Source organism: Chrysemys picta, chromosome 2 (assembly GCF_011386835.1).
Source record: "Chrysemys picta bellii isolate R12L10 chromosome 2, ASM1138683v2, whole genome shotgun sequence".
Lineage (NCBI taxonomy): Eukaryota > Metazoa > Chordata > Testudines > Emydidae > Chrysemys > Chrysemys picta.
In genome coordinates, this window is record NC_088792.1 from 42,787,636 (window position 1) to 42,799,367 (window position 11,732).

The 11,732-nt window shown below is 40.1% G+C and overlaps 1 long non-coding RNA gene across 2 annotated transcripts; it reads right to left on the reverse strand.

Moving 5' to 3' along the window:
- Positions 1-324: 324 nt before the first annotated feature.
- LOC135981289 (uncharacterized) lies at positions 325-11,135 on the reverse strand. 2 transcript variants are annotated; one of them, XR_010598249.1, is made up of 3 exons: positions 10,996-11,135; positions 2,771-2,862; positions 325-2,186 (listed from the first exon to the last, which is right to left on the reverse strand). It is a non-coding gene; the product is annotated as an uncharacterized LOC135981289 (long non-coding RNA). The 2 variants fall into 2 exon arrangements; XR_010598248.1 differs by lacking the exon at positions 10,996-11,135 and adding an exon at positions 3,882-3,941.
- Between the last annotated feature and the right edge of the window lie 597 nt (positions 11,136-11,732).

Consider the following 11,732-nt stretch of genomic DNA (forward strand, 5'->3'; position numbering starts at 1 on the left):
AACTGTTTGGTGCCTGGATACTGCAAAACACTCTTCAGTCTGTTCTTCACCCCTACACCAGCTGCAGAAAAATGCCCGGTCCCAAGATATACAGGAGGGATGGGGAAAGTGCCCTTTGTGTTACATGCTAACAGAAAGCACTACTAGTTTTCAGTGCAGCAGAATTCTACCATACAGAAAAGAGGTAGATGAACATCTTTGTCATTTAGTTCAGATGCAGAAAATTAAAACAATTCCAGCAACAATACAGGCAATGACAGCACCTGCCACTACCCTGTGCACAAACTGCCCCTCCTTCCCCCCCAAAACCTTAACCAGGTTCAATCATAGCATGGATCAGTGCTGCTAGCACTGCTGACCATGAATGGTTAAAAGTAAGAAGGGCTGCATGCACCCCACACAAGCAAATCTTCATAAGGTCCTTAAGAGAGACTGAGTACACCCGATAACAGGTTTGTAGACAAGCGTGACTAGTGAACACAAAAATATAGCCCAATGACCATGTTACAACTCAGCTGCCACTCTCCACAACACAAACCCCACCCTAAGGAGATAACCCAGTGGAGGGACCCTGTCATAGTTGTCTTTAATGTGTGCAATATTACAGGAACAAATGGCTAATGACCTTCAACTACAGGGAAACAAAACCCTCCCAAAGCTAAGTAGCATCACACGGATGTACCAATGTTCCCTTGTGTGCATTTCCAGCAGCTGTACAAAGTGTGAAGGTGGCCTTTGGCCCAGTGCGGTGTCATCCTCTGTCTTCCTGATTTCCCTTGCTGGCTGGGAACCAGGACCAGGACCAGTGTGCATGTGGGTGGGATCCAGCTGTCTGTGCAGAGTTTGCAAACCAGACCTGTCCTGAGCCCACTCAGGGCAGAAGCCTCTCCCTTCCCCTCACTAACATTATGGAGAGTGCATCAGGTAATGATTATACAAATGGCGTTTGCCACACTGGCATCCAGACAGGTGCATAGGCAGCGCCAATGAACTTTCAGCCTACCAGACATGCCCTCCACCAGCCATTCTGCAGCTGCTGAGCTTGTAATTTAATTCCCTCTTTTCCAGGGTTATTGCTGTCAGGGTCTGGTCCAGCTAGTAGCTATTATTTCCCTCTCCAGGCATCAGCCACCAGGAGCAAGTCACCTTCTCAGCTGACCTCTTCCCAGCAGCAGTTCCCACAGCTACCAATGCATGCTCCTGCTTTGCCAGCAAGTTCCCCGTGTGTCCATCTCATGTATGGGTTACTTGCAGTCACCAATCCATGGTCCTTTGTGGCTGCCAACAGAGCTGAAGCCCCTTTGGCTATTTCTAAGGCTCCTATGACAGCTGTTTCCACTTCTCACCCTCAGTCAGTACTATTCCTCCAGCAGTCAGTACTGGAGCTCCTCTTGGTTGTTCAGGACCCCCAACCTGCTTGGTGGTCCTGCCCCAAGGACATTCTATGGTGGCCAACTCTAGTTGGACATATTCTGGGAAGTTTCATCACACGACAGAATGGCTTTAAGGACTGAGCTATTCCAAAACACGTTTACTGTGTAGTGAGTGGTTTGCCTGCAGTTCATCCCCCAGTGGAAAATAAGGACCAGTGTGTGTGTGTGTGTGTGTGTGTGTGTGTGTGTGTGTGTGTGTGTGTGTGTGTGTGTGTGTGTGTGTATGTATCAGATTTTTCATAGGCACAAAAATTTCAAGCACATTACATAAATGAACAATATCAAGAAATCACCAGTTGTAATCGTGTGAATCTAATTTTTAAAAGGACGATGGGGTTTAGGCTACTTTACTTTTAATGCACGTTTAAATGGTTGTGTCTGTGTGTGCATGAGAATTCCATTATTTAAAAATGACTAAAGAAAATAGCATACCATAACCAAATGATGGAGACAGCAAAAATTCATTCATTAGTCTTAACAAAAATGAATAAATGTTATTGCATGGACCTTATACAAGTTGGGTCTCTTGTAGCTGAAGATCTTTGTTCATTGTTTCTTTATTCTTAAACCTGGACTTAGTCTGGCTTCTTGCTGCTTTCAGCCAGTCTGGAGAGTTTTTGACCCATTCATAATAATCAGTGCAAGACATTCTGTAGTTTAGCTGCACCTCTAACTCAATACTTTCACTTAATCCTTTCTTTTTTCCAAAGCTGAGTCATACGCTGAAAATCCTTTCACAGTATGTGTTTGAGACTAGAATTGAAAGCATGAAAGATACGAGTTTAAAAATTTGGTTGTTTTCCTTTTGCTTGAAAACTTCCCCCCATTTGTCCTTTTTTTTTTTTGCTATCAAATGCTGCGATCATCATATAACTCATCAAAAATCAATCTCAAGTCGAAGAACTTTAGCCAACTTCTCAATATCAAATCATTCCACTTCCTTCTCCAGTGAGAGGATTACATTTGTCTGAAAACTAGTACCTTGAAATCGTACCATTTCTCAAGGCACGTGATCTGTCTTGACAATGCCTATCTGCTTCCTCCTCACATTTTCTACTACTACACAGAGAGATTTAGTGCAAAATAGTCTGAGCTGATTGTCCATAGAACTTGTTTTTTCCTTCTCTTTAGTTTAGAATTAAAACCCTCCATGAAACAGTCTAGTTCTGTGCAGTTGGCATCATTGCATTCTAGGTTTTTGAGTGCCTAATAAAATATTGACATCAGGTTATGCAGGAAGTAAATATAACAAAGAGGAGGAGACTCCTGATCATCTTTACTGAATGCTTCCCATAGAATCTTGGCACATTCTTCCCCCCCCTCCAATCAAAGTATACCTTTAATGCAGGTCAGGGTAAGACATTCTATTGCAGCAGATGGGACAGCCACTTTGTAGGTACATGACATAGATGTTCCTTATTCTCAATTTCTGCAAAGTCAAAAAAATGAACAAAGAGATTCTCTCTCTTTAGTGGAAGAAGAGAACTGTCTATACGCTTTCACAATAAGACATTCTCCATCAAAACGCAAAGCTTTCATTCCGTTTTTAACGGTTATGAATTACATGGTACTTATATCCAATCTGAATCATTCTTCTCATTCAATTGTTTCAGCTTCTGATAAACTGACCTGTGTTTCCCAAAATTATCTAAGGCATTATCAGCTACAGAAGAAAACACACAGTTTATACTAAAGCCATTTTCTTCTATAACGTTTGACATATGTGCAGCAATGGCATCACTCGTCTCATTGTTACCATGGTAAAAATCAAGCCATTTTTAATCCCTTCAGTCTGAAAAATAATAAACAGTTACTGGGAAAATCTTATTTTCCTTCTTTGAGGCATCCGTTCCAATTAAGGGGAAAAAAAAAACCAATTCAAGATCATTAACTAAAAGCACCTGTGATTTCAGCACCAAAGCATTTTCAGTAATGCTAGTTGCTTTTGCACTTTTACAAGACAGTTTTGTTTGCAATTTCTGAATCCACTAGAAAATTTGGAAGTAATTTGTTACCACAGTCTTGACTAGAATAAGGGCTAGTCTTCATAGAAACATAAAATCATAGAATATCAGGGTTGGAAGGGACCTCAGGAGGTCATCTAGTCCAACCCCCTGCTCAAAGCAGGACCAATCCACAACTAAATCATTCCAGCCAGGAATCTTAGTGGGAAAGTTAGAAGTGGGAATATTTTCTGTGGTGATGTGCCCAGACAGAGAACTGTGTGCACTAGAACCTCACTCCTCTACATGTAACTAAACAACTTTTCTTATAATCTCAAAAAAAGTTTCCCTCCCTTCCCTCTCATTACTAAGATTTCAAAACATACCACAGAATATCTGCTATACTATGAATACTCTCTTATACTATCCTAAATAATTGAAACTGAGTAGATTGCCATAATAAAGGCCCAATGTAGCTTTTTGTCAAGTGCTCCCTACAAGGTACCTCATCCCTTCAACTCCCACTGAGGCCAAAGGAAATCCCAGGTGCTCAGCACATCAGAGAAGACTCCCTGCATTTAACAGGATCAGGTTCTAAATGAACCAATTACCTCTTGGTGGTGCAGTCTCATTGCATTATTATTCTAATTGTTTATTTAATCACTAACTTGCAAAATTCATTAATTCCTCCTGGATCTACCTGAGATGGGAATCAATGAGTTTCCTCTGTAATTAAGAAGAAATTGGATAAATAGAAGGAGCATAGTGTAAAGTGAGCAAATGATCAAATACCACCTGTTTAAATGCCTCATCTCAGAAAGTAGGGCCAGATCCACAGCTGTTACAGATCATGTTGCTCCAGTATTTCCATGTTGACCATCTTAAGCAAGTTTTGTTGCAATGTGCCTGTGACACCCCTCTGAAGGATGCTATATGAGAGTATTCTTTCATTGTTCAGCAACTAACAGTTTTATTACAATAAGGAATAAATTCAAAAGATTTGGCGGGGGTGGTCTATGGAAAAATAATGTTTGAATAAATATTTGCTAAACAGACCATTCTGGATCTCAGGGGATGTGGAAAATCTAATACAGAGGTAATAGAACAGTATGGAACCAAATTCAATCCTGGCAAAATGGATGTAAGTCTATTGAAGATTCTACGGTGATGAGTGACCTTATAAAAATTTAGATAGATACATGTAAGTGGTGCTTCCAAAGCTGAATTTTACTCATTGTCTTTTAGCTTCAGGTTCATTTCAAATAACAGTAACCTGTCCATTCAAGGTGTCAAAGTCAGACTCAGGACTCACAATTTTTCAGACCACTCTGTTTATTAGCAAAAGCGCTCTGCTAATACACCCAGAAAATGTGAGTCCCATACAAGGCTCAAACCACCTTATTTATACAGATAAAAGGGCGCGAAATTAACAAGATTACAAAGGGAGCAGAACTGGTAAGTTTACCTGGGGCTAGACACATATCTCATGTCCTTATTAACTCTCACCAATTTCCTGTTAATGTCCACCATCTGCTTAAGTGGACCCATTGTTCAATACCTTAATGTTCCTCTTCCTGACAACTTTATCTCAATATTCCTCATTCCTGCTTAAAGGAACATACAGCATTTCTTTAATTCATTCTACTTCCACAATATAATTCATTCTACTTTCACAAAGGACAGCAAATCACTCTTACTTTACACACATGTATAGTGGTAATGGTTGGGCCACTTATGAATTTTATGACTTTACTAAGTTTTCAGAAACTCTAGATGCTATAACTTACCCAGAGGGTATATTTACTACACCTCAAATATACTTTTGTTTCTTCCCCATTACAAAAGAATAAGACTTGATTAACTGTCTGTCCTTAGTTGTGTTCTGTATCAACATACAGGCCAACTTTTTCTCTCTTTGACACCTAAAGTGGGATATCTAAATCCATAATTAGTCATCTAAGTAAGTGGCCTGTTTTTCAGAAGTGAAGTCCATGGAAGCTGTGGGTGCTCATTATTTTCAAGGGTATGGCCAATGGGCTTGGGCTGAATGATCTTTTTCATTGAGTTTCCTACTCAGCTCCCCCTCCCCCAAAGGACAGATGCTGGGACTACTTATTAGGAGGTGCTGCCTGGTAAGTATGGCTCCAATGGAGCTGTGCTACTGTGGAATCAGGAGAGGGCTTGTCAGGGAACAATCGTAGTATAAAGATACAGGGTCGCCATGCAGAGGACTCGGCCCTGCCACAGATCTGGATTTGATGTGAGCCCAGCAATATTTTCCATGATGGAGACAAACCCTGCTTCTGCAACAAGAGGATGTGGAGAATCTCTGCAAAGGGATGTCCTTGGACCTTTCCTTCCTCAGAACCCCTCTGACTCAATAGGCTTTCCCACAGAAGAAAATGATCTGGCTCTAAGATTAAAATAAGATGCATTGAGCAATGCATAGAGAAGGGAACGAGTTAGAGGTTGTATATTAACACTACTATTAACTCACTTTTTGTAGACGTACCCTACATTGCAGTGCGGGGTGTGAATGGCAGCCTACGTAGATTTACCCATGCTAGCTCTATTCTAGCTAGCTTGCTAAAAATAGAAGTGAGGATGCCATGGTGCAGGCTTCGGGGCTAGCTGCACAAGCAAGTATGTACCCGTGGGGGTCAGGCAGACGTGTGCAGCCTGCATTGAAGCCAATACTTCAGCATCCTTGCTTTTATTTTTAGCTAGCTAGCTAGCTAGAGTACGGGAAGGGCAGATACATCTACACAGACTGTCATTCACACCCCCGGTTACAGTGTAGACGTACCCAAAATGCTCTAAATCTGCCTGCAAACTCAGATTGTCTTGAAAGAGGCTGTTCCTTATGGGGTACTGGGTAGTGATGGTGGTCCACATTTGAGCAAGGAATTCCAGAGATACAGACCCCTCTCTACCCTTTCCCAACATTTTACAAAATCAAGAGCTGCTTACAACTATTTTGTGCATGGCTGGGACTCAAACCATGTCTCCAATCATTTCCCCACTGAGCTTGGTCAGCCAACATTTACCTCCACTAGTGCATGTCACCCACTACCTCTTTGGCGAAGCAATAGTGAAAATGTTATTAAAGGAAGAGTTTGACTGTCTAGACAGGTATGTACGAAAACTCTCAGGCCAGAGAGATTGATGTGCATGTGAAGCAAGATTAGATAAGAGGGTTTCCAGGCAGGCCACTTTCAGATTACATGGGTGGCTCTAGGGGACATGCTGTGACCATGGAAGGTGAGCTACATGCATGCAGTGTAAATTCAAACCTTATCCTTGGCAGGAAGTTGAGAATGACGCATAGGCATTTTGCAACAATCTGTTTGAAATAATCGCTATAGAAGTGAACTGCCTTGGTAGGTCTCAGTAGGTGTTAATTCTAAAGCCTAACAACTATTTAAATGTCAATACTTTCAGCTATTTCACTGCTGGTGAGAGGAAGCATGAAAGAAAGGAGGTCTTTAATATGCAAATCTTCTCATCTCCTGAGTGGCCTATAATTATAGTGTCACCTCTGGGTGGAGTATGGGTTGTAGACAAAGCCTTTGAGAGTAGCACCACTTATTTCCAATCTGACCCCCCAGCTAGTATAGGAGTGGTAGAATCAAAGTCTGCCTTGAAGACAGAATCAAAGTCTGCCTGTGGCAACACAGAAGAAACACTGTATTAGCAGAAATAAGTTAAAGGACATCAGTTCTAATCATGTGAATCATGAAGTTCCAGTTTGTCCAATGCATCTATCAAATGCTGAGTGATACAAGAATAGTTATGTAGAATATGTTTACAATGGAGGTTGTAATTTCCAGCTCAAGGAGCCATACCAGTGCTAACTCTGATTGAGCTAGGATGTGAACAATAGAAGTGTAGCCATGGAAGCATGAGTGGTGGCAGTGCCTCACACCATTGCAGCTACACTTCTATTTTTAGCATGCTACCCAAACTAGCTCTGATTGAGCTATGTCTCCATGAGCTGTAAATTACAACTCCACCTCAATGTGTAAAATTATCCCTAATGGCTTCTAGAATGATGATGTCTTAATGAGACAGGAAGGGGAGAGTTAGCTGGAAATGGCTGTGGGGGAGAGAGGGCGGGTTGCAGGGCACAGTGTAGGAGAGATGCCATTTTTCTCTCACATGCTTAAAGTTGTTGTAACTAACATGGAATAAAAAACTGTCACGATTTTGGGCCATAGATCATGTCTGTGATTTCTCTCTCTGGCCAGTCAGAACTCTACCCTCCAAATAGTTCAAAGCACAATCATTATCACTATTCTGCTATAAAAACATATAAGATGGAGGAGGAGCACTTAGGAATCACATAGCTAGTGCCTCAGCCACAAATCTATGTGATAACTACAACTGTCTAAATGAACACTAACTCCTACAAAAACACTTAGGAAATTCACTGACAAAAAACTTTGTTTCTTGTGCCTTTCCAGAATGCTGAGTTCATTAAAACTCAGACCTCTGAAAATCAGGAAATAACATTAAGGTAAATTAAGACTTACACTTCTAAACCAGGAAATATGGAGTTAAAGTACAGGCCAAAACAACCTTAACTCTGCCATCTTTGAGCAAAGTGCCAAGATACCCATGAAACACATAACTCACATTCATTCTTGACAGATAGTCCACATCACTAAGGGAATAGGACACACAGCAGTTGTAGAACAGACTCTAATGCCCTCTCTTTGCTAAGGAAAAACTTGTGTTTTGGTGCACTGGACAGGAGCTACCTACACCTGCTGTACACTCAAACACTGAGCCTACTCCACAAAAATTAGCCCACACCTGCTATATTTTACAACCCCTTCACTGTTACACATAGGTTCCATCAAACACCACACTTTCATTTATCCATTTCAACACCCACACACTGCTCTTATATCCCAACTTACTGCTGACAGTCTCCAGGCCAAGAAGACTCCTGGGCTGCTGGGCACCATCATTGACGCATGCTACACAACTCAACACTGAAATGAGGCGAACTGCATTCCCCAACATACACATGCACCTGTTTCTTTTCATCACACACACAGGGTGAGGGGCAGGCAGATGCACTCAGACCCCCACACCTTGGGGGGCAGGATTCCCCCAGATCACCTCATATCACAGTCACAGCTCTGCCAAGCTTCCCTAGCTAGTCCCTCCGTCATTCAATACAGCTACATCTAACTCAGAGAACACAGCTGGAGTGCATACAGTGGCTATTGCCAGCACTGGGGGTCAAAGTTAAGGTTGTGTTGGCATTTACCTTTACTCTGTATTTCCTGGTTTTCAGAGGTTTGAGTTTTGATGAACTCAGCATTCTGGAAAGGCATGAGACACCATCAGGCAACCTTAACTGTGTGTTAAAGTTTTTTGTCAGTGAACTTATAGTTTGGAGGATCTTTGCTGGGCAAGCTTAATTCACAAGGTCAAAACCTTGCCAAGTTATGGCATTCTCATTTGCATAAGCAACGTGCCTGCCCAGTACTTTGTGAATTTTGAGAGTATTGTGTAAGAGGTAATTAAAGCAGTCTGTTTCTACAGCACGTTCTGTCTGTTTCTTCTTTTCATTATTAGATGTGATGACACATTTGCCTGTGTGGTTTCCCACAGATGGCACTGAAGTTTTGCTATCAAATGGTAAGAGTAAACCAACTGTCATCTCTGATCACAGCTTTCCATATTGCTCCCCTGGTGTAAGAATCTTGTTTTAATAAAGGACTCTTTAAAGTGACACTGTTCACAGCAAGAATTGAATCTGAGAATAAAGTTTATAACTTTGAACTGGCAGACTTAAAGACACTATTAAGCAGTTTTATGCCCAAAGGACAGATTTTATTTTCTTAAAAGGGCTTTACAACAAACTAATACAATTGGAAATATTAACATGATTTTATCTTTTCCTGGAAGACAATGGGGCTTTTTAAAATATAAACATTTCTCTGTAATCCTGAAAAACCTAAGATAGAGAGGAGAGCTCATTGAAACACTTTTGATACATACACAAAAAAGCTTTTTGATTAAATAGAATTTTTTGTGAGAATTTTCATTTTTGTCAAAATGTTTCAAAACAAACAAAACAAAATTCTGTGAAAAATGTTGACACAACCAAAAAAATTTCATTTTCAACTATTGTTTTGTGGAAAATAAAATACAATTCTGAACCAGCTCTACTGAAGAGTATTATGCTAGTACATTATTATAAGAAAGTAGGAATGCCCATGAAGTATATATTTATTTATATTTATTTATTTATTTTAGAAATTCACCAGTCTAATTTTCATGGCCAAGCTAAATAAAATGCAAAAGAAATAATGTAAATAGCAAAAATGTTTTAAAAAATTATTTCCTTTATAATGATCAGAAGTGGTGACATTAGTAACCCAGATAAGGAAATTTAAAAATGAAATTTGTGGCCTGATTCTAATCTCACATTGCTTAAATCAGAAAACTGAGATCAGATTGAATGATGCCAAATTCCATCCTGAGGTAAGTGGACTCAACTCCATTGATTATATCAAACTAGTCTTGGAGACCAATGAGTTTTGATCTTGTATTTAGAGATCTACCTAGTATTCCTGCTTGCTAATTCAGGTACAGAGCAGAACCGAGAAGTCTACTCAGCAAATAATTTATTTGCAGATTAGCCATTTTTTTCTATTTGAATTGGACAGATTTGTCTGATATTCAAAATTGTTCAAACATATTTGTGCCTATGGTTTCTTTGAAAATTGTTTTAGCTGCGATTAGTCACCTTAATCATAGGGTATTGTTTCTACTACCTGATTGGACAAGTGAGAATCTCATAAGAAAAGGGAAATCCAAGAAATATCTGAAGCCCTCTGGCACCAACCTTTGTTTTATCATACATCTGCATGAATATCCATGAGACTTTTGCTTTCTGTTATGAATCTGATTTTTATTCCAGAAAATATTTGTCAATACTCCACTCACCCCAAGTGTTCTCCAAGCTCTTGTATAGAGAGCGCAAATTTACTTCACCAGAAAAACTGTCAAAAAGCAACCAATGGAGGCTGTCTATGGCCTGTAACCCAGTTTTAAAATGGAGAGTGGAAAGCCTTCAATATGATAATTCTGGTACATAATAGTTCCATGCTGACACTCACTGTAGTGACCTGATATTCTTCTTTCTAGCTAGAGGTCTCAAGAGACTGATTAAAAGGGGAAATCAATCCAGGGCTTCACAGTAATTTCACACTTAAATAGGATTTCTTCCACTCCTTCTCATAATTAGAATAACTGGCATTTTTCTATGTTAATAAGCTACTTTTATATCTTGGTGCGGGTTTCTTGGAGCATAATGAACTCCAGCATGAACTGGTTTGTTAATGTATATTGCTCTTTCTAGTTGTATAGATGCAGATGGTCTCTCGATCACATTTGAAAGGCCAACCTGACTAAGGCAGTATTTGGCACTGAATTTTCTCATGTGCAAATGAAATATTTTTTAAAGGTCATGGTAATTTTAAATGTAAAGTCTGATGAACTTAGCAATTCAGTACAGTATGAGTTTGGGATGTATGTATTAACTCAAAGAAATTCAATTACAAAATTGTTCTCTAGTATGGTGGTCTTTAAAAACTTACCACTTTTATCTTAGATGACACAGAGGGCTTACTTCAGGTGTTTTTAAAGGCCACTACCACGGCAGCAGGAAAAAGCAGAGAGACCAGTTCACCTTCTGCTACAGCAATCCAGCAGGCAGTGCAAGAGTTCACAGACAGGACCAGAGCATGTCTAGCAAAGCTGTACTTTGAGCTGGTGCATAGTATTAGGTACTGATTGCAGCTTATGTGCAAGGTAGCTGGGGGAAGGGAGGAACATACGAACACCCCCCCTAACCCAGACACCATGTTGGTGCACGGACTTCCATGTGTGCCAGCAAGAGTAGTGTTCTCTTGAATATTATGAAGGAATTCTGCCCTGTTCCTTGCCCCAAGAAGAGGCTATACATAGCATAATCCCGCACAGCCAGGCAGAGAGCAGGAATTAGCCCATCCAGTGCTTAAAAAATAACCCTGTCTCCAAAACATGACACAATAATCTTGTTTCTACACCATAGAAATAAACATCTTGTTTTAAAAATCAAATACACATCCTGAGGGCCTTGTTAAATTGCTGGATGTAAATTGCAGTTGGAACTGACTATTAAAGATCTTAGTAGGGTAGGTTAAACATCTACTCAATTTATTACAATTTTATTTGTACTTCAGCTGTAACTGGTACAATTAAGCCAATCAGAGCAAGTGAATCAAATCTAATTTACAAGCTAATGGACTAAAAAGGAATGAACAAACACAGCAGTACTGGATTCAAATGATTA